General features: G+C 46.6%; 1 non-coding gene across 1 annotated transcript; it reads left to right on the forward strand.

Annotated features, from left to right (window-relative positions):
* The first annotated feature begins 2,407 nt into the window (after positions 1-2,407).
* On the forward strand, positions 2,408-2,569 carry LOC132809077 (U1 spliceosomal RNA). Its single transcript, XR_009642187.1, has one exon. It is a non-coding gene; the product is annotated as a U1 spliceosomal RNA (small nuclear RNA).
* Positions 2,570-23,179: the final 20,610 nt, after the last annotated feature.

Consider the following 23,179-nt stretch of genomic DNA (forward strand, 5'->3'; position numbering starts at 1 on the left):
CACACTGTCCCAGACACAGACACACTGTCGCACACACAGACGCACTGTCACACACACAGACACACTGTCCCACACACAGACACACACTGTCCAACACACAGACACACTGTCGCACACACAGACGCTCTGTCACACAAACAGACGCACTGTCACACACTCAGATACACTGTCGCACACACAGACACACTGTCGCACACACAGACATACTGTCACACACACAGACATACTGTCGCACACACAGACACACTGTCGCACACACAGACATACTGTCACAAACACAGACACACTTTCCCAGACACAGACACCCTGTCGCACACACAGACACACTGTCCCACACACAGACACACTGTCACACACACAGACACACTGTCCGAGACACAGACACACTGTCACACACACAGACACACTGTCCCACACACAGGCACACACTTTCCCACACACAGACACACTGTCACACAGACACACTGTCCCAGACACAGACACACTGTCCCAGACACAGACACACTGTTCCAGTTACTGACACACTGTCACAGACACTGACACTGACACACTGTTCCAGACACACACTGTCACAGACACTGACACACTGTCACCGACAGAGAATCACTGTCACAGACACAGACTCACTGTCACAGACACAGACACACTGTTCCAGACACAAACATAATGTTGCAGACACAGACACACTGTCCCAGACACTGACACACTGACTCAGATAAAACCCAGCAACCAACAGACCGACTGGGAGACCCTACACAGAGACAGCAGGGCTGTACGTTCTCGCGTCATTTCTAACTGTTATGGCTGCTTTATGTTGGGGTCAGTATCCTAAAGGGGAGAGTGGAACAAGTGCCATTGCAAATATCTGATGGCATCCAGGTACCTGTCCTCAGGTTCGCTGTCCATTTCCAGGCCACAGCTGGGATGGTGATTCAGTGCAAGCTGTTGCTAGAGCTGTTTGTAACTCTGACAGTGTCCACACTGTGGGGACTGGAGGGGAACGGTCAACACAGGGACAGGGAGAAAAGGCTGTGCGGTAGAATCAAAGGGTTGGCTCGTTATTTCTTCCCTCCTTTCAAGCAATGACATCCCTCCCCCTGCAGTGGATGAGATGGGCCCTGCTGATGCCCTGTTTAATATTCAGATTGTGTGTCACTTTCCTGACACTTCGACCAGGTTCTGTTGTACACTTAGCTCCTGGGAGTTGATGAGTTCCAGACACTGTTGGGCAATACTGGGAAAGTTTCAATCTCCTGACAAAGTGGCTGATCACTGAATCATTAACACATTCAAATAGCTCTCTACCACTGCTAGCAGGTGGCTGGATATACGCAATCTACCTCCAGGATAAAAAAACACAGGAGGAGGCAGAAGATGGTGGGCCTGTGGAATTCATTGCCGCAGAGTGCTGAATGTCTTCAAGGCAGAGATTGATAGATTCTTGATGTCACAAGGAATTAAGGGCTACGGGGAGAATGCGGGTAAGTGGAGTTGAAATGCCCATCAGCCATGATTGAATGGCGGAGTGGACTCGATGGGCCGAATGGCCTTACTTCCACTCCTATGTCTTATGGTCTTATGGTCTTAAGATACTGGCACTGCTGCCTCGAAGCTCCTCATAAAAACTCACCCACATTGTCCTAGACAGAAATGCATACACCGAAATATGCACATGCACTCAGAAATATACACATACTCTGAAGGATACACACACTGCAAATGTACACATGCATGAAATTATGCACACGCACTCTGAACTATGCACATACCCTGAAGGACACACACACTCCAAAATATACACATACACTGAAATATGCACACGCACTCAGAAATATACACATAATCTGAAGGATACACCCACTGTAAAATATACACATACATCAAAATGTGCACACGCACTCAGAAATATACATACACACCAAAATATATACACACACACTCCAAAATATACATGTACACTGCACACGCACTCTGAAGTATACACATACTTTGAAGTATACACACACTTCAAAATATACCGAAGTATGCATATGCACTCATAAATATACACGTACACCAAAATATGCCCATGCACTCTGAAATATACATGCATGCCAAAATATATACACACACAGAAATATACACATACACCAAAATATACACACACACTCCAAAATATGCACACACTCTGAAATATATATATATATATACACACACTGAAATAAACACACACTCCAAAATATGCACACACTCTGAAATATACAGATACACCAAAATATACACACACACTCCAAAATATGCACACACACTGAAACATACACACACATTCCAAAATATGCACACACACTCTGAAATATTCCTGCACATGAAAAATACACACACTCTGAAATATGCAGACGCGCTCTGAAATATACATATACACTGAAATATACTTACCTGGTAGGGGAGATACCATGATCAATAAGGTGGTTCTCCCAGGACCAGCCTATCCCATTGCACTTCGGGTGTGTTGATGCCTGCGATGTTCCCAAATGCGGGATACCCGACTGCAACATTTGTGGTAGTAGGGGACTGCATTTGCGCTCTTAAATCTGGGGTGGCACAGTGGCTCAGTGGTTAGCACTGCTGCCTCACAGCGCCAGGGTCCCAGGTTCAATTCCAGCCTTGGGCAACTGTCTGTGTGGAGTTTGCACATTCTCCCCGTGTCTGTGTGGGTTTCTTCCGGGTGTTCCGGTTTCCTCCCACAGTCCAAAGGTGTGCAGGCCAGGTGAATTGGCCATGCTAAATTGCCCAGAGTGTTAGGTGCATTAGCCAGAGGGAAATGGGTCTGGGTGGGTTACTCTTCGGAGGGTCAGTGTGGACTTATTGGGCCAAAGGGCCTGTTTCCACACTGTAGGGAATCTAATCATACACACACACTCTGAAATATGTACATGCACTCTGGCATATACATATATAGTGAAATATACACACACGCTCCGAAATATGTGCACACATTCTGAAATATGCATACCCACCAAAATATACACAAACACACCCTGAAATTAAAAATCACACAACACCAGGTTATAGTCCAACAGGTTTAATTGGAAGCACACTAGCTTTCGGAGCGACGCTCCTTCATCAGGTGATAGTGAAGGGCTCAATCCTAACACACAGAATTTATAGCAAAAATTTAACAGTGTGATGTAACTGAAATTATACATTGAAAAATTGATTGTCTGTTAAGCCTTTCATCTGTTAGAATACAGTGATAGTTTCACTTCTTTCATGTGTAATTTGTTGTGATTTTTAACTTTGTACATCCCAGTCCAACATCAGCATCTCCAAATCATGACACCCTGAAATATACACATGTACTCTGAAATATACATACACACCTCACACATGTCCTGAAATATGCACACACAGAAATAAACACATAAAGAGATGTATTTACACGCACTGAAATAGACACACACACACTCAGAAATATATACTCTCTCAGCAATATACACAAAAACGCTCTCAGAACTATACATGCACCTTTAGAAATACACACACACTCAGAAATATACCTATACACACTTAGAAATATACACTTCACAGAAGTATACACAAACACTCATAACTATACACACTCAGAAATACATGCACAATCATAAATATATACACGTGCTCCAAAATATAGTCACGTTCAGAATTATACACTGAAATGAAAAAACTTTGAAATGTGCGCATACACTCAGAAATAAACACAGACTCAGAAATATATGCATAACTACATTCAGAAATATACACACAATCAGAAAAGTACACAGATACTCAGAAATATATACTCAATCTCAGAAATATACATACGAATTCAGAAATATAAATACAGATATACACACATACAAACTCACAAATGTACAGACAAATGTATACAGTTGCAAACACATGCTCACAAATGTACATTCTTGGAAATACACAGACATACTGTTACATACAGAAAAATACGCACACAAATTGTGATGAAGGTTCATTATTTGAGAGTTTGGGTTCTAAAATAGAAGGACAATACTGTATATAGTCTTAAGTTAAATTTATTTATTTATTTTATGTTTTATGAAAAGGAAAACATAGTTTTTAGTTTCACTTAGTTTTGTGAATGGTATTGGAGTGGATGAGACTTGTTTTGTTTATATGTATTTAAATGAGGGCTTTATACCCTTGAGGTGAACAGTTCAGTGCATTAGGAAAAAAAAGAGAGGGAAAATATTGCTGTTGCCAAGCACCATGAGTTCAGAAACATAGAACATAGAACAATCCAGAAGAAATCAAGTAGTTTAAGTTCATTCAGAGAGAAGAGGTTCCTAGCTGTAGCAGTGCTGTTATTAAAAGTCTCAAAGCAGTCTGGGCTATAAAGGAGTCCTGATGGTAAGAAAAGAGCTCCAAAGACAGAAGATTGTTGAGATGTCAGAAAGGAAGACATCCCACAAGGCTATTGAAGTTTAAAGAACATAAGTTCAGAAGTAGATACGCTGAATTAGTAGTTTGTTTGCGGCTGTCAGGAAGAGGCATTAACCAAAAACAAAGCATCATATGAACCCAGAAATGTTCTGAGAAGGAACCAATTATAGACATGCCATTGGAACAAAACATTTTAGCACAGAGACAGAGACCTTTCACTGGGGTTGAGTGTCTGTAAGGTTATTGTGGGGGTAAAAGGGTTGAATCTTTCTTTCTATTATCTGCAACAACAACATTTCAAATAATTTCTTGCACAGCAAATAACATCATTTGGGTTTTTCTTTTGTGAGTCTGAAACTTCTGTTATTCTTTTATTGAAAGTACATAAGCACCCATTCAGTCAGTGATCTCTGCAACAGACAAAAAGAATAAAACTTATTGTTTATATCATTAGGTCCTACTCAGAATCTAATGTTTGCCTCTACTCTCTGTTTTGATTGATGAGGAAATCAGCATTTCTTTGTTTTTTATTCTCAATTCAAACTGATGTCTGATATATTTTCAAAGTGAATGGAACCATGACGATCACGAATGGGCAGCACTCAAGTTGGGAAGGATTGGCCACACAACAGTGTCAGGCTGCACTTTGTACAAGCGAGCAGACAGTGCCCTGCTCCATAGAGAGGGCTGGAAAATGGCTCTCAGCTCATTATTACCCATTGCACACTCCCGCACATAGACCAGAATGATCTCACTGAGAGTTCAAAACACACAGCAGCCACACCTGAGTATGAGGAGCAAAAAGATGGCTTATAGACTCACTGTACTCATAGAGTCATAGAGTCATAGAGATGTTCAGCACGGAAACAGACCCTTCGGTCCAACCCATCCATGCCAACCAGATATTCCAACCCAATCTAGTCCCACCTTCCAGCACCCGGCCCATATCCCCCCAAACCCTTCCTATTCATATACCCATCCAGATGCCTCTTAAATGTTGCAATTGTACCAGCCTCCACCACATCCTCTGGCAGCTCATTCCATACACGTACCACCCTCTGCGTGAAAAAGTTGCCCCTCAGGTCTCTTTCATATCTTTCCCCTCTCACCCTAAAACTATGCCCTCTAGTTCTGGACTCCCCAACCCCAGGGAAAAGACTTTGTCTATTTATCGTATCCATGCCCCTCATAATTTTGTAAACCTCTATAAGGTCACCCCTCAGCCTCCGACGCTCCAGGGAAAACAGCCCCAGCCTGTTCAGCCTCTCCCTATAGCTCAAACCCTCCAGCCCTGGCAACATCCTTGTAAATCTTTTTGAACCCTTTAAAGATTCACATCATCTTTCCGATAGGAAGGAGACAGAATTGCACGTAATATTCCAACAGTGTCCTGTACAGCCGCAACATGACCTCCCAACTCCTGTACTCAATACTCTGACCAATAAAGGAAAGCATATGAAATGCCTTCTTCACTATCCTATCTACCTGCGACCCCACTTTCAATGATCTATGAACCTGCACTCCAAGGTCCCTTTGTTCAGCTACACTCCCTAGGACCTTATCATTAAATGTATAAATCCTGCTAAGATTTGCATTCCCAAAATGCAGCACCTCGCATTTATCTGAATTAAACTCCATCTGCCACTTCTCAGCCCATTGGCCCATCTGATCCAGATCCTGTTGTAATCTGAGGTAACCCTCTTCGCTGTTCACTACACCTCCAATTTTGGTGTCATCTGCAAACTTACTAACTGTACCTCTTATGCTCGCATCCAAATCGTTTATGTAAATGACAAAAAGTAGAGGGCCCAGCACCGATCCTTGTGGCACTCCACTGGTCACAGGCCTCCAGTCTGAAAAACAACCCTCCACCACCACCCTCTGTCTTCTACCTTTGAACCAGTTCTGTATCTAAATGGCTAGTTCTCCCTGTATTCCATGAGATCTAACCTTGTTCACCAGTCTCCCATGGGGAACCTTGTCAAACGCCTTACTGAAGTCCATATAGATCACATCTACTGCTCTGCCCTCATCGATCTTCTTTGTTACTTCTTCAGAAAAACTCAATCAAGTTTGTGAGACATGATTTCCCACGCACAAAGCCATGTTGACTATCCCGAATCAGTCCTTGCCTTTCCAAATACATGTACATCCTGTCCCTCAGGATTCCCTCCAACAACTTGCCCATCACCGTGGTCAGGCTCACTGGTCTATTGTTCCCTGGCTTGTCTTTACCATCCTTCTTAAACAATGGCACCACGTTTGCCAACCTCCAGTCTTCCAGCACCTCACCTGTCACCATCGATGATACAAATATCTCAGCAAGAGGCCCAGCGATCACTTCTCTAGCTTCCCACTGAGTTCACGGGTACACCTGATCAGGTCCTAGGGATTTATCCACCTTTAACTGTTTCAAGACATCCAGCACTTCCTCCTCTGTAATCTGGACATTTTGCAAGATGTCACCATCTATTTCCCGACAGTCTATATCTTCCATATCCTTTTCCACAGTAAATACTGATGCAAAATATTCATTTAGTATCTCCCCCATTTTCTGTGGCTCCACACAAAGGCCGCCTTGCTGATCTTTGAGGGGCCCTATTCTCTCCCTAGTTACCCTTTTGTCCTTTATATATTTGTAAAAACCCTTTGGATTCTCCTTAATTCTATTTGCCAAAGCTATCTCATGTCCCCTTTTTGCCCTCCTGATTTCCCTCTTAAGTATACTCCTACTGCCTTTATACTCTTCTAAGGATTCACTTGATCTATCCTGTCTATACCTGACATATGCTTCCTTCTTTTTCTTAATCAAACCCTCAATTTCTTTAGTCATCCAGCATTTCCTATACCCACCAGCCTTCCCTTTCACCCTAACAGGAATATGCTTTCTCTGGATTCTTGTTATCTCATTTCTGAAGGCTTCCCATTTTCCAGCCGTCTCTTTACCTGTGAACATCTGCCCCCAATCAGCTTTCGAAAGTTTTTGCCTAATACCGTCAAAATTGGCCTTTCTCCAATTTAGAGCTTCAACTTTTAGATCTGGTCTATCCATTTGGGTCACTATTTTAAAACAAATAGAATTATGGTTGCCGGCCCCAAAGTGCTCCCTCACTGACACCTCAGTCACCTGCCCTGCCTTATTTCCCAACAGTAGGTCGGTTTTGCACCTTCTCTGGTAGGTACACCCACATACTGAATCAGAAAATTGTCTTGTACACACTTAAGAAATTCCTCTCCATCTAAACCTTTAACACGATGGGCAGTTCCAGTCTACATTTGGAAAGTTAAAATCCCCTACCATAACCACCTTATTATTCTTACAGATAGCTGAGATCTCCTTACAAGTTTGTTTCTCAATTTCCCTCTGACAATTGGGGGGTCTATAATACAATCCCAATAAGGTGACCATCCCTTTCTTATTTCTCAGTTCCACCCAAATAACTTCCCTGGATGTATTTCCGGGAATATCCTCCCTCAGCACAGCTGTAATGCTATCCCTTATCAAAAATGCCACTCCCCTCCTCTCTTGCCTCCCTTTCTATCCTTCCTGTAGCATTTGTATCCTGGAACATTAAGCTGCCAGTCCTGCCCATTCTGAGTTATGTTTCTGTAATTGCTATGATATCCCAGTCCCATGTTCCTAACCATGCCCTGAATTCATCTGCCTTCCCTGTTAGGCCCCTTGCATTGAAATAAATGCAGTTTAATTTATTAGCCCTACCTTGTCCCTGCCTGCCCTGACTATTTGACTCACTTCTGTTCCCAGCTGTACCCATCTCAGATCGATCTCTTTCCTCACTATCTCCCTGGGTCCCATCCCCCACCTTACTAGTTTAAATCCTCCCATGTAGTTCTAGCAAACTGCCCTGCCAGTATATCAATCCCCTTCCAATTTAGGTGCAATCCATCCTCCATGTACAGGTCACTTCTACCCCAAGAGAGATTCCAATAATTCAAAAATGTGAATCCTTCTCCCATACACCAGCTCCTCAGCCATACATTCATCTGCTGTATCCTCCTATTCCTGCCCTCACTAGCTCATAGCACTGGGAATAATTCAGATATTACTACCCTTGAGGACCTCCTTTTTAAATTTCTGCCTTACTCTCTGTAATCTCCCTTCAGAGTCTCAACCTTTTCCCTTCCTATATCGTTGGTTTCAATGTGGACAATGACCTCTTGCTGGCCCCTCTCCCCCATGAGAACATTCTGCACCCTCTCTGAGACACCCCTGATCCTGTCACCAGGGAAACAACACACCATTCTGCTTTTTCTCTGCTGGCCACAGAAATGTCTGCCTGTACCTCTGACTACAGAATCCCCTAACACAATTGATCTCTTGGAAGCCGACGTACCCCTCGTTGCATTAGAGCCAGTCTCAATACCAGAAACTTGGCTGTTCGTGCTACATTACTCCTGGACAAGATGGGAATAAAATTAGTTAAGCTCAAAAGTTCAGGACATTAGAAAAGATAGAAGTGTAGAAAATAGGTGTGGGAGGAGCTGGACCACCATCCAATATGATCACGGGTGATCTCAGTATCCCACTCCCACTTTCTCTCCATACCCCTTGATCCCTTTAGCTGAGAAGTCCACATCCAGCTCCCTCTTGAATATATCTAATGAATTGGCCCCAACAGCTTTCTGTGGGCCACAACTCCACAGCTTCTCAACTCTCTGAGGGAGGAAATCCTTCCTCATCTCAGTCTTCAATGGCTTACCCCTTATTCTTATATTTGGTGAAAAATCCGCAAATTGGTAATCAACTTCCCTGAACATTTTCTCAAAGGAGGATTTAAGACAGAAATATTCTGAAATGATCCATGTGAAAGCTTAGAATCGTAACTAGTGTTAAATGGTTAAGTTATGTGTCGAACGCACGTTTTCTGAGTGACATTTTTAACGAAGATTTATCCACCTCCACTGAGCACTACACAGATTCTACACAAGAAGAGAGGTTTTCTTGTCTTGGTCCAGCTTTAGCACTGACAGCTGGCAGTGGTTCAGAGCAAGCCTGCTGTACACCCTGCTCCAATTCCGTCCCTTTTGGACACCACCCAGGGTCTGACAGATCGTCCAACTCCTGTTTCTGAAAAATCAAACCACATCTGTAGTGGAGTTTCAGAATGTTTGCTCCCGAGTGATTGAGCTGCTTGAGCAGTGGAGCAGGAAGTTGGAATGCGAGACTTACCCTAAGCTCTGGCCTCCTTTGCACACCCTGCACTTGGGAGCTTTGCTTTTGTTTATTCAGTTGTTCTTCTGCCAAATCTGTTTTTTTTATTAAACTCTTGCGTTTTCTCGAGGAAAGCATATGAAAGGAGCAGTTCTCCGGGTGAAGTCTGCAAGAGGGAATAGCCCCTTTCATAAGTTTCACCTCCTATTTAATAAAGCTTTAGGTTCAATTGTCCCTTTAGTTACCAGGAGAAGGTAGTGAGTTGAACCATTGTGAGACTTTGCCCTTGTCAGGGTGGGTCTGGAATCACATCAACACCCAGACCAGGTAAGGCAGGACAGTAGACAGCGAGTTCCCACTATAGACCACTCCACGTTCGGCCCCCACTAATGGACCCCGCGAATCTCCTTGGCTAACATTAGATTAGATTACTTGCAGTGTGGAAACAGGCCCTTCGGCCCAACAAGTCCACACCGACCCACCACCCACCCATACCCCTACATTTACCCCTTACCAAACACTACGGGCAATTTAGCAAGGCCAATTCACCTGACCCGCACATCTTTGGACTGTGGGAGGAAACCGGAGCACCCGGAGGAAACCCACGCAGACACGGGGAGAACGTGCAAACTCCACACAGTGAGTCGCCTGAGTCGGGAATTGAACCCGGGTCTCAGGCGCTGTGAGACAGCAGTGCTAACCACTGTGCCACCCATGATGCTGCCATTATGATCACTGTCTTTTTTTTTCCTTCATTCATGGGATGAGGGCTAAGCCAACATTCATTACCCATCCCTCATTACCCAGAAGGCAGTTGAGAGACAACCAATTTGTTGTGGGTCAGGAGTCACATGTAGGCCAGACCAGGTCAGGATGGCAGTTTCCTTCTCTAAAGGATAGTAATGAACAAGATGGGGTTTTCCAACAATCGATTCATGGTCATCATTCCAGATTTTATTGAATTGAATTCAAATTCCACCATCTGTCATGGCAGAATTTGAGCCCAAGTCCACAGAACATTTTTCTGGGTCTCTGGATTAACAGTCCAGCAATAAAACCACTAGGCCATTGCCTTCCCCTGTATCCTAACATACAGCTAAGTGAAAAAGTACCAAATCTTTGTCATCCTTCAAGCTGAAGATCATCGTGTTTGTCATGTGTGGGATTTGTTCGGCTCTTTTGAACACTGCTGAAGCCAATCTACTACCAATAGGATACTGCAAATGATTCGATGTTGAATGAGTGAATGGTTGAGGAATTCTCCTCCTCGATATGCATTTCACTGTTTTTACATGTTGTTGCATCAGACTCAAAGTTGGCATGAAGCCTTGCAAATGAAGTTTCTAGAATGTCCCTGCAGCCCTTCCTTTGGCAGTTGTGAGAGTGCATAATGGACTCATGCTGTTTATAGAGGATTTGCTCTGGTGAGTGAATGTCAGGCATTTTGGCTACAGACTTTCAGTTTCGTGGGTATGCTTATCTTTCTTTGCCAAAGGCTTTGTAAAATTTTTGTCTTGTCGACAATATAGGCAGCTCAAGGGAGTGCGCAGCCAAGATGGTGGACTTATCCATTAGTGGCAGGTTGTTGTCCTGTACTGAAACCATGTCCTTGAAGATAGGGCTTTCCTGGAGCTGGCTGGCACATCACATCTGCTAACTTTGTGCCCATCTTAAAGTCAAAGTTGTCGCATTGCAAGAGAAGTCCATCATATGTTGCAATCCCAGCTCTGAACTGGCGGCTCGTCCACATTCAACGGCAAAAAGGAAGTTGCAAGGTATGTCCTTGGAGACTTTGGTCTTTGCCAGGGGTCATCTTATCGCGAGCAGCTTCCTGTCCATGTGATAACTGACCGCCATCTATTCAGTGATGGTGATCCTGCAAAACAACACGCTGAAGAGACTTTTCGCCATCATGCAGCCCTGTTTAACTCCATTAGCGACTGGGATTGGATCGGAAAACCCCTCCCCATCTGGGACAGGTGGAAGGATACCAGCTAGATAGTGTCGGACCCATTGGGAGCAATTTTCCAACAGCAACCAAATCTCAGCATTACCTTCGTGGCTGACTGGGTCAAAGAGGTTTGGCAGGGGACCACGCTGTAAGGGGCCCGTGTTCGGCCCTTGCTGACTCTCCTGGCTCTGTGTAACGACAAACGCTACCTCAGCAATTCCTGAATGTTTCTGAAAGCACCTTGGGGTGGAGTGGAGCATGACCTCTATGAACAGTTATGATGAAAGGTGCTATTGAAATGCACCTTGCTGTTTGACTGTTCTTTCCTAAAAGGGTAGCAGTGAGCAGCACTGTTGCACGCTGTTGACAGTTCTAAAGAAAAATCATATTGGACTCAAAAACATTAACTGTGTCTCTCTCTCTCTCCACAATGCTGAGTTTCTTTAGCAACTTAACAGTATTTTGCTTCGGACATTGGTGAAGCTAATGAGCTTTTATGCCACCAACACCAGTAATTTTAGTTTCTATAACTATTTCTGCATATTTTCGGTAGCCTAGCACAGTACAGAGGATTTAAAGTGTGGCTGGAGCTGAATTACAGCCCAATAATGCAACCATAGCTCCCACTCTCCCAAATACAGCCCCACTTCAGCTCATCATTTCTCACTCTCCACCTAAAAGGAAGGCGTTGAGGGAATTGTGTTTTTGCAGAGTCAAAAGCAGCCTGGAGCCTGTTTCTAATTGAATCTCCCAGCAAATGGCCTCTGTAGAGGTGATGTAATTGACATGTTTGCAAAGAGAGAGAGAGAGAGAGGAAAAAACAGGTCTTTCCTGTGCTGGTGCTGTTTGAGGTCCCAGAGGTGGGGGGGGTGGCAAACAGCCAAGAGAAGGGGGGGAGGGGGGGTGGGGTCTGCTGGGAAACCAAACAGGAAGCTGAGCTGAAACAAGTTTCCAGTGCCAAGAGCTGACAGCTCAGTGCCTCAGAACGTGGCAGAGTGCCAACTATTTCAGCTCAATGCCGCTGTCAGACTGGTTCCAACTACCATCACCATCCCCTCTCCCCCCTGCCAGCCAAATGAAGCCTCCGCCATGCCAGAGTGCCATGCTTTTTCCCCCTCACTCACTTTACTGCGCCCCCCCCCACACACACACACCACACACACCCAACACTCGCTCCCCTCCCACCCCCACGTGAAAAGAGACACAGAGAGAGAGAGAGACCCAAAAACGTGGGGCCTAGCTGGGGAGATGCTGAGGGAGGGTGGAGTGGCGTGGGGTGGGGTAAAAGCCAGCGTTGTGTGTGCCTGCCCAGATGTGCCAGATGTAGGAAGGGCGTTGGTGGGAGATGGGACCAGACGCCTTGTGGTGAGCCTTCCATCCAGGCACTGCGACGCAGCCAAAGGGAATGGTCCAAACCAGCAGCAGCCATTCCTTTTCGGGTGCCCCACAGCTGGGGGAGGAGCTGGGGAGGAGCTGGAGGAATGTTACTGAGTGTGTTTTCCAAAACCCAGTTCTCCCTCAACAGCAACGTTCTGTTGCCCAGCACATTTTGAACCTTAGCCAAGATAGCTTTGTGTGTTGTCAAGTGACTGTGTGTGTGCGTGTGTTTTATTCATGAGGCGAGCGATTGTCTTAACCCTTTCAGAACTCACTCCCTTTTTACTGAATCCTAGCGAAGGGGGCCCATGGAAAAGAAGCACGACACTGAGAGTTTTTCACAGGATTCTGTGACTGTATGTGGCAAAGCCCTCACCAGCCTCTGAGATACTGTTGGCATCTAATCACTACTGAAATATTAGGAAATGCAGAAACCAACATGTGCACAGCAAGATTCCATAAATACCAACAAAATGGTGAAATGAAACAGTGACAGATTGTCTGGTGTTAGTCCAACCTGCTGGAAGCTGGGCACATGGGCGGCAGAGTGGCTCAGTGGTTAGCATCGCTGCCTCACAGTGCAAGGAGCCTGGGTTCGATTCCAGCCTTGGCTGACATCAATTCTCCTGCTCCTCGGATGCTGCCTGACCTGCTGTGCTTTTCCAGCACCACATTCTCGACCATACGGCTTCTTGTTATCCTTTTGTTGTCAGCAAGCAAGAGAGGCAATTGGTGCTATAATCACAGAATCATAAAAACCCAACAGTATGGAAACAGGCCCTTCAGCCCAACAGGTCCACACCGACCCTCCGAAGAGTAACCCACCCAGACCCATTCCCCTACCCTATTACGCTACATTTACTCCTGACTAATGCACCAAACCCACACATCCCTGAACTCCATGGGCAATTTAGCATGGCCAACTCACCTAACCTTCACATCTTTGGACTGTGGGAGGAAACTGGAGCACCCAACGGAAACCCATGTGGAGACATGTGGAGAATGTGCAAACTCCACACGGAAAGTCGCCTGAGGTTGGAATCAAGCTTGGGTCCCTGGTGTGGTGAGGCAGCAGTGCTAACCACTGAGCCACCGTGGCACCCATGTGCCCAGCTTCCACATGTGCAGGTAAAGCCCGCACTCACATTGGAGCTTGAGAGAACTCTCGTAAACTATCATCAGCACTGAGCACAGATTACATTTGCATACAGATACAAGACAGGAAAAGGCCATTCAGCCTGGTCAGGCTTGGTGCCCCATTCAAACCTCCTTCTTAAAATCAACCATCACAAGCCTCTATTCCCACCTCCCTGATACATTTCTCCAGTGTTGCCTTTGGTGCAGCTAAACTATTGGCAAGACATTGAAAATAGTCAGAGTCAATCGCAAATAAGCAGAGTCTAAAAACTCCCTTCACTAAAGAAGTGGGGTTAAACCCCACGCACAGCTATGTATGAACTGAATTTTCCCATATGGAGTGATGGTGAGGTACAAGGGTGAGAGTGATCTGCTTTTCTTTCTTAAAGGTTAGTCAGTTTCACTATTTTCTGTCAACCTACCCTGGCTACAGACCCATCTTCACCTACTGTCAGCATTGTAGGTATCTAGATTTGAAGCATATGGGGTTAATACTAAACCTGTATTGACCTGTATTAACCTCATGGTTAGACCACACTTACAGAACCAAGTATGGTCTGGTCTCTAATATAAAAAGGACACAGAGACATTGGACAGGGCTTGAAGCAGATTTGTGAGGGTGGTACAGAAATATGTTGGTAAACAAATCAGGAAAGGTCTCTCCTATCATGGGGAAAGGCCGAGGAGGGGCTTAATCTGGGTCTTTAACATTAAAAGGTTTTGATGGAGTGGATGCAGGGGGAAAAAAAACGATTCCTCTCATGGTGAAGGATCCCAACACAACACCTTCAGGAGGAGATGTTCACTGAGGACTCCAACAGGGGATTCAGGAGAAACTTCTTCTGTGGACAGCAGCAGCACCCACGACCACTTCCTGAAGAGCAATAAAGGCCAGGGAGGCTGCCATCAGGAGTGTCCCCTTTTTCCCTCACCCTCCCTAGCTCGAGAAGGCTAGGGGTGGGTGTTGGTACCAACCAGGCAAGCTCATTCATTTCTCGCCAGTACGTGAAGCCACAGCTCTGTTGTACCTGGCTCCCCAGGTGGTTTGTTGACCTGAAGTGCCTGTGGAGGACAGCTGGGACCAGGGCTGGGAGGATAGCAAGATGGCGCTGGACTACAGGGGATTGGGGGGGAGGGGGGGGGGGTGTGACAGAGAAGGGGCTGCCCTCCTGAGCTCTAGGTTTACCTAGCCCCGACAACAAGAGGAGGGTGGCAGGACAGGAAGAACACTCCTGCACTCACTCAGAATGCAGCTACGTGTCGAGTTAGCAATGAACTGAGAGCGGAGCATGAACCAGAGCCTGAAACAGCCTTGCCATGAGATTTCTGTTCAGGCCAGTAGGTATTGATGTGTACCAGAACAGGCTGTGTAACTGATAACATCGACCGCGGCTGCCTTTCCACCTTCATCTGAAGATCTGGGATCACCAAGAGCAGGGACGTACAAACAGGAAAGCAATCTCCATCCACCCCAGCCACTTCCATCCCAGCTCCATTGGTATTTTAGCTTAGAGTCATAGAAATGGACTCCCCCACCCCAGAGAAAAGACCTTGATTATTTACCCTATCCACTCCCAACTTGATTTTATAGACTTCTATAAAGTCTTTAAACCTCTACATAAGGTCACCCCTCAGCCTGCAGAGCTCCAGGGAAAATACCTCCAGTCTATTCAGCCTCTCTCTATAGCTCAAATTTCCAACCCTGGCAACATCCTTGTAAATTCTTGAACCCTTTCAAATTTCACATCTTGCCTATAGCAGGGAGACCAGACTTGCATGCAGTATTCCAAAAGTGGCCTAATCAATATTAAGTACAGCCACAATATGACCTCTGAACTCCTGCACTTAATGCTCTTTCACTAACCTTTGTTGTGCCACTCTAATACTCCTCCCCCCACCCACTGCTTGTATATACGTGTGTCAGTGTCAGAACATCTCTCCCATCACTCAGATAGGGACACTCCAACAGATTACATGGAGATCACCCAGTGGGCTGTTTGCTGGAATCACATCCTTGAATAGTAATGCCCAACTTTATTTACTTATACGGTCGGACAGACTGTACAACACTGAGAAAGCCCCTTTAGCCTATCAGGTCCACACTGGTCATCAAATGTTGTCGTTGCTGCTGGGCCTTCTGTGTTTCTCCAGAAATTTATGGTTTTGTTTCTGATTTCCAACATCTGCAGTTCTTTGGTTTTTCATTATCTATTCTAATCCCATTTTTTACCTCTTGGTTCTGTAATGTTATGCGCTATTGCATTTCAAATGCTCATCTAAATAGCTCTTAAATATCTTTGGGATGACCACCTCTATGATCCTTTTAAACAGCGAGTTTCCAGCTACCTACACTCTGTCTCACAAATCCCATCGACCTCCTGCTCCTGACCTTAAACCTGAGCCCCCTGCTTATTGACCGCGCTGCTGAGGGGAAAGGTCACCCGCATTATTTATGCCCCTATTGGCCAATCAGAGGTCAGCAGGCAGCCTCTGTACCAGGCACCAGTTCACGACAGCCTGAACCTGTGAGTTGGCAGGAGGAGGTCCCGGGATCCCAGAGCAGAGGGAGATCCCTGAGCAAGAGGGATCCCAGAGCATGTGAGATCCAGGTGCAGGTAAAGGAGCAAGGGGAGATCTATAAGCAGGGGGAAATGCCGGAGCAGGGGAAGATCCAGCAGGCACCCCCTCCCCCCCTCTTCTGGTCACGATCTATGTCCCCATTTACTCCCAGGTTGGGGCACACTGAGGACCAGTATCCCTCCAATCCCAGCTGGTTGGTGGCTCCATGTCTCCAGCTGGGAAGGCTGCTCTGGATGTGTGTGAGGAATGCACTGACCGAGGGGATAGTAGAGGTGGGGAATCTCACACTCTTTAAAAGCTATGTAGCTCAGCTCTTGTAGTGGCCTAACAATGAAGGCCAATCTCAATGCTGGGATTGGTGTCGATAATCCACCTCAGAGCTGATGGGCTGAAGGGCCAATTTTGTGTTGTATGATTCTATAACTTGATTGAAAGTCCTTTATTTTCTCTGCCATTTGTTAAAGTTGTATGTTACAATAAATAGAGATATTTTCTGATCATGATGAAGCCGGTGTGAATTGATTTTGGTCTGAATAGCAGTTGGTCAGACAAATTGACGATCTCAGCCATCCAACTGGGGTTTTATACAGTTTGTGATGATCTGTCCAACAGTGGAGCAGAATCATAATCACACTCTGCCCAGTTGAGTTGTAACATCACACATAGAGACACACACACACCCTTACATACACACTGCCACACTTAAACATCCAGTCACTGTCACACTCACACACAAACACACACTCTCACACACATTCACTCATATGCACTCAGACATGCTCACACTCTCATATGAATTCTCACACACACTCCCCCTCACACACACACATACACACACACACACTCTCCTCACACGTACTCACACACACAATCTCTCACATGCACTTACACATGCACTCACACACACTGTCACACGACTCACACATACAGTTTCTCTCACACACAGATTCATTCTCTCTCACACTGATGCACACTCTCTCACATACACACTCTCACATGCACATAGACTCACTCTCCCACTAACACAAATACATTCTCTCTCACATCCACTCACTGTCTACACACACATACTCACGCTCACTCTCTCTCTCTCTCACACACGTTTTCTCTTGTTCACATACAAATACAAACACACACACACACATGCAGACATTGTCACACACACGTTCGCAAAAACACTGTCGGAGGCTTTTTTGTGCACCTACGTAAACACACACACATTCTCTCTCACACACATTAACATATACATGACACACACACATGTTCACATACACATAAACATGCACACTCGCTCTCACACACACATCTTCACACACACACACACACACACACACACACACACACACACACACACACACACACACACACACACACACACACACAGCAAAGGGTTTGTGTATTACACTGGACTGAAGAGAGTAAACATCTCCAGCTTCATTTGTTATTGCTGCCCAGACATGTTCGATCCTCAGTCACATGTTGACATCAAACAGCAGAAACCCAGTGGAGCCTGGCAATTCTCAAAGAGAGAAAGCTGCATTCAATTCTTCTCTACTCTGCAATCCATGTTGTTCAATTTGATTTCAGAAAACAATTTCTCAGGATAACGTCCATTTTTCTGAAGTATAGTGAACGCAGGAGAAGATCTCAAAGAACAGCTTTAACAAAATAAAACAATCAGGACAACACCACAGTCACGTGGGAGTTCAGCTCACCCAAAATATTCTCAAAATGAATCATGGGACATGACAGACAATTGTGAAAAGTAATTTCAGGGATTGTTATCTTAAGTCAGGGATTTGACCACATGATCAAAACTGAATTCTACAGTGCAGCACTGAAGGAATGCCACACTGTCAGAGGTTCAGTGCTGAGGGATGCTGCACTGTCGGAGGGTCAGCACTGAGGGAGTGCCGCACTGTCAGAGGGTCAGTACTGAGGGAGTGCCGCACTGTCGGAGGGTCAACACTGAGGGAGTGAGGCATTGTCGGAGGGTCAGTACTGAGGGAGTGCCGCACTATTAAAGGGTCAGTACTGAGGGAGTGTGGCACTGTCAGAGTGTCAGTGCTGAGAGAGTGCTGCACTGTCAGAGGTTCAGTACTGAGGGTGTGCCACACTGTCAGAGGGTCAGTACTGAGGGAGCGCCGCACTGTCGGAGGGTCAGTACTGAGGGATTGCGGCACTGTCAGAGGGTCACTACTGAGGGAGTACTACACTGTCAGAGGATCTGTACTGAAGGAATGCCGCACTGTCAGAGGGTCAGTACTGAGGGTGTGTGGCACTGTCAGAGGTTCAGTACTGAGGGAGTGCCGCACTGTCGGAGGGTCAACACTGAGGTAGTGCCGCACTGTCAGAGGGTCAGTACTGAGGGAGAGCTGCACTGTCGGAGGGTCAGTACTGAGGGAGTGTGGCACTGTCAGAGAGTCAGTACTGAGGGAGAGCCGCACTGTCGGAGGGTCAGTACTGAGGGAGTGTGGCACTGTCAGAGGGTCAGTACTGAGGGAGTGCCGCACTGTCGGAGGGTCAACACTGAGGTAGTGCCGCACTGTCAGAGGGTCAGTACTGAGGGAGAGCCGCACTGTCAGAGGGTCAGTACTGAGGGAGTGTGGCACTGTCAGAGGGTCACTACTGAGGGAGTGCTACACTGTCAGAGGACCTGTACTGAAGGAATGCCGCACTGTCAGAGGGTCAGTACTGAGGGTGTCTGGCACTGTCAGAGGTTCAGTACTGAGGGAGTGCCGCACTGTCGGAGGGTCAGTACTGAGGGAGAGCCGCACTGTCGGAGGGTCAGTACTGAGGGAGTGTGGCACTGTCAGAGGGTCAGTACTGAGGGAGTGCCACACTGTCAGAGGGTCAGTACTGAGGGTCAGTACTGAGGGAGTGCCGCACTGTCGGAGGGTCAGTATTGAGGGAGTGCCGCACAGTCAGAGGGTCAGTACTGAGGGAGTGCCGCACTGTCAGAGGGTCAGTATTGAGGGAGTGCCGCACAGTCAGAGGGTTAGTACTGAGGGAATGCCACACTGTCAGAGGGTCAGTACTGAGGGAATGCTACATTGTCAGAGGGTCAGTACTGAGGGAGTGCCACACTGTCAGAGGGTCAGTACTGAGGGAGTGCTGCACTGTCAGAGGGTCAGTACTGAGGGAGTGCCGCACTGTCGGAGGGTAAGTATTGAGGGAGTGCCGCACAGTCAGAGGGTCAGAACTGAGGGAGTGCCGCACTGTCAGAGGGTCAGTATTGAGGGAGTGCCGCACAGTCAGAGGGTTAGTACTGAGGGAATGCCGCACTGTCAGAGGGTCAGTACTGAGAGAGTGCTGCACAGTCAGAGGGTCAGTACTGAGGGAGTGCCACACTGTCAGAGGGTCAGTACTGAGGGAGTGCTGCACTGTCAGAGGGTCAGTACTGAGGGAGTGCGGCACTGTCAGAGGGTCAGTACTGAGGGAGTGCGGCACTGTCGGAGGGTCAGTACTGAGGGAGTGCCACACTGTCAGAGGGTCAGTACTGAGGGAGTGCTGCACTGTCAGAGGGTCAGTACTGAGGGAGTGCTGCACTGTCGGAGGCTCAGTATTGAGGGAGTGCCGCACACAGAGGGTCAGTACTGAGGGAGTGCCGCACAGTCAGAGGGTTAGTACTGAGGGAATGGTGCCCTGTCGGAGGGTCATTACGTTAAGTGTGTACAGTATACCAATATATATCAAATTTATGTGTCGATTTCAGATATATCATGTATCAATGTACATATCAACCTACACCTCCAGTCTTGGGCACATTGCCACAAGTGGGATCTTGCTGTGTAGAAATTGATGGGCTGACCCTCTGACAATGCGGCACTCCCTCAATACTGACCCTCTGACAGTGCGGCACTCCCTCAGTACTGACCCTCTGACTGCGTAGAAATCATCTGATTCCTGATGAAGGGCTTATGCCCAAAACGTCGAATTTCCTGTTCCTTGGATGCTGCCTAACCTGCTGTGCTTTAACCAGCAACACATTTTCAAGTGTAGAAATTGATGCCTGCATTTTCTACATTGTATACATTTTTCCTCTGCATCCGAATAATGTTTTGTGCTCCCACGGAGTGAGGGAAGGACCAGTCTCTAATGTTAGTGTAACGGGGAGAATCAAATGTCTGCTATCCAAACACGATGAACATTCAAAGGGTAGAAACTTTAAACTGGCATTGTCCTGGCATTGAACCATGACAGGACAATGGGGAAATTATAGACAGGGAGTCGGCCAAATTATAGACAGGGAACAGTGCGCTGCTGGCCTCTGCAGGCAAGTGGGATTACTTCAGAACAGCATCATGGTCAGCACAGAGATGATGGGCCGAAGAGCCTGCTCTCGTGTTGTACTGTTCCGAGATCAAATTGGATAGCTGTTCAAAGAACCAGTACAGGCCTAACGTGTCATGGGGTCTTCAGTGCTGTACATGGTGACAATCAAATTGGAATGTTGTATGGGTTTGATGGGAAGAATGGAAGTAATCGTGTTTACTTCATTCCCAGGACGCAATGTTACCACCTCATTTATTAGGAGTTTGGCTTGGCCTTCAGAATTATTACCTAGCAATCAATTTGTGGCTTGTCTTGCCTTCAGAGGCCTTGGGAGAAAGATAAGCCTCTCCCTAGTAAGATTAGACAATGTTATCACTAGAGGCACTAGCTGTGATGGTAAACACAACTCTCCAATATTCAGGCCAAAACAGCAAGACAGAAAGGGTGAGGGTTTCCCGAGGAACAGGAGGGATGGCAGAGGCATGAAGAATAGACAAGAGCTGTTTTTGCTAGCCTTGCACGTGGGTTTGCCGGTGGTCAGGGGTCAGTGGTCCCTTGCTGTCCACCTTGAAGTTGACACATGAGCCTGTGTCACTCCCTTTAAGGTTCCCTTCAGGGCAGCCTCTCTCTCTCTCTCTCTCTCACTCACACCCCGCAGGGTTGCACCTATCTGTGGAATTTGATAACGTGACTTCCCACATACCAGGCTCCAGCCCCCAAATCCTCCATTGGCTGCCCAACCTGTCAATCTTCACAGAATACCCACAAGGCCAATTGGAAAACACACAGACCCTTTGTTGTTCACATGGATGATCCAAGTTGGCCCAGCAATTTCATCAATGATATGATATGATTCTAAGACAAAAGAACTTTAGTTTTTAAAAAAAGCAACTCATTTTACGAGCATCCACAGTGAATGTCCTCAGAGGTGTTTGCTTGCTGCAGTATCCTGGTGATTAATCTTTAAACCCATATATTGTTGGCCAGGACATGCAGTGGTCAAATGTCCTCTTCCTCAAATGTGGCCTTTCACATCCACCTGAGAAGAAAGACAGGAGGCTCTGGTTTATTCGGTAAAAACAATGACTGCAGATGCTGGAAACCAGATTCTGGATTAGTGGTGCTGGAAGAGCACAGCAGTTCAGGCAGCATCCAACAAGCAGCGAAATCGACATTTCGGGCAAAAGCCCTTCATCAGGAATAAAGGCAGAGAGCCTGAAGGGTGGAGAGATAAGCTAGAGGAGGGTGGGGGTGGGGAAAGAATAGCATAGAGTACAATAGGTGACTGGGGATGGGGTTGAAGGTGATAGGTCAGGGAGGAGAGGGTGGAGTGGATAGGTGGAAAAGGAGACAGGCAGGTAGGCCAAGTCCAGACAAGTCATGGGGACAGTGCTGAGCTGGAAGTTTGGAACTAGGGTGAGGTGGGGGAAGGGGAAATGAGGAAGCTGTTGAAGTCCACATTGATGCCCTGGGGTTGAAGTGTTCCGAGGCAGAAGATGAGGTGTTCTTCCTCCAGGCGTCTGGTGGTGAGGGAGCGGCGGTGAAGGAGGCCCAGGACCTCCATGTCCTCGGCAGAGTGGGAGGGGGAGTTGAAATGTTGGGCCGCGGGGCGGTGTGGTTGATTGGTGTGGGTGTCCCGGAGATGTTCCCTTTTATTACTTCATCTGAAAGATGGCTTCCCTGACAGGGCTGCACTCCCTCAGCACTGGATTGGGATTGGGATTTAAACCTACAGCCTCCTGGTTTAGCAGAGGTCACAAGATTCATTCACTCAAGGCTATGCAGCAAATCAAAGCACACCGTACTTTTAAAACTAAACCGGTTTCTGAATTATTGAGTGATGGGGTGAGAGTGGGTGTTTGCTCCCCTCCCCCCCCTCCACCTCCATGTTGTACGTCTGGAGTTAGAGCTCAGGTTAAACTCTCAACAACAGTCATGTAATCATTAACGAGAGTCAAGGGAAACAAGGCCATTTACTTACCATTGGCATGTTCTTTATCAGGACAAATAAGTCACCTAACAGTGAGCGGCAGTTTTCTTTTGAAACTCTTTGAGATGTGTGTGTCACAGCCACTCACCTCAAACACTAACCTGCTGTCAGTTGGTTTATACAATCGTGCTGTTGAGGGATTGTTCACGGTGCTGGTTATTAATTAATGCACCTCACTCAAGGCCAGAGCAGGGCTGACGCGCCAGGAGAATAACAAATGTTGCCCTGGTCTTGCTAAAACAGCTTACTGGCAAACTCTGATCCAGCAAACGCTGGCACAGCTCAC

This window comes from Hemiscyllium ocellatum, chromosome 3 (assembly GCF_020745735.1).
Source record: "Hemiscyllium ocellatum isolate sHemOce1 chromosome 3, sHemOce1.pat.X.cur, whole genome shotgun sequence".
Taxonomy (NCBI): domain Eukaryota; kingdom Metazoa; phylum Chordata; class Chondrichthyes; order Orectolobiformes; family Hemiscylliidae; genus Hemiscyllium; species Hemiscyllium ocellatum.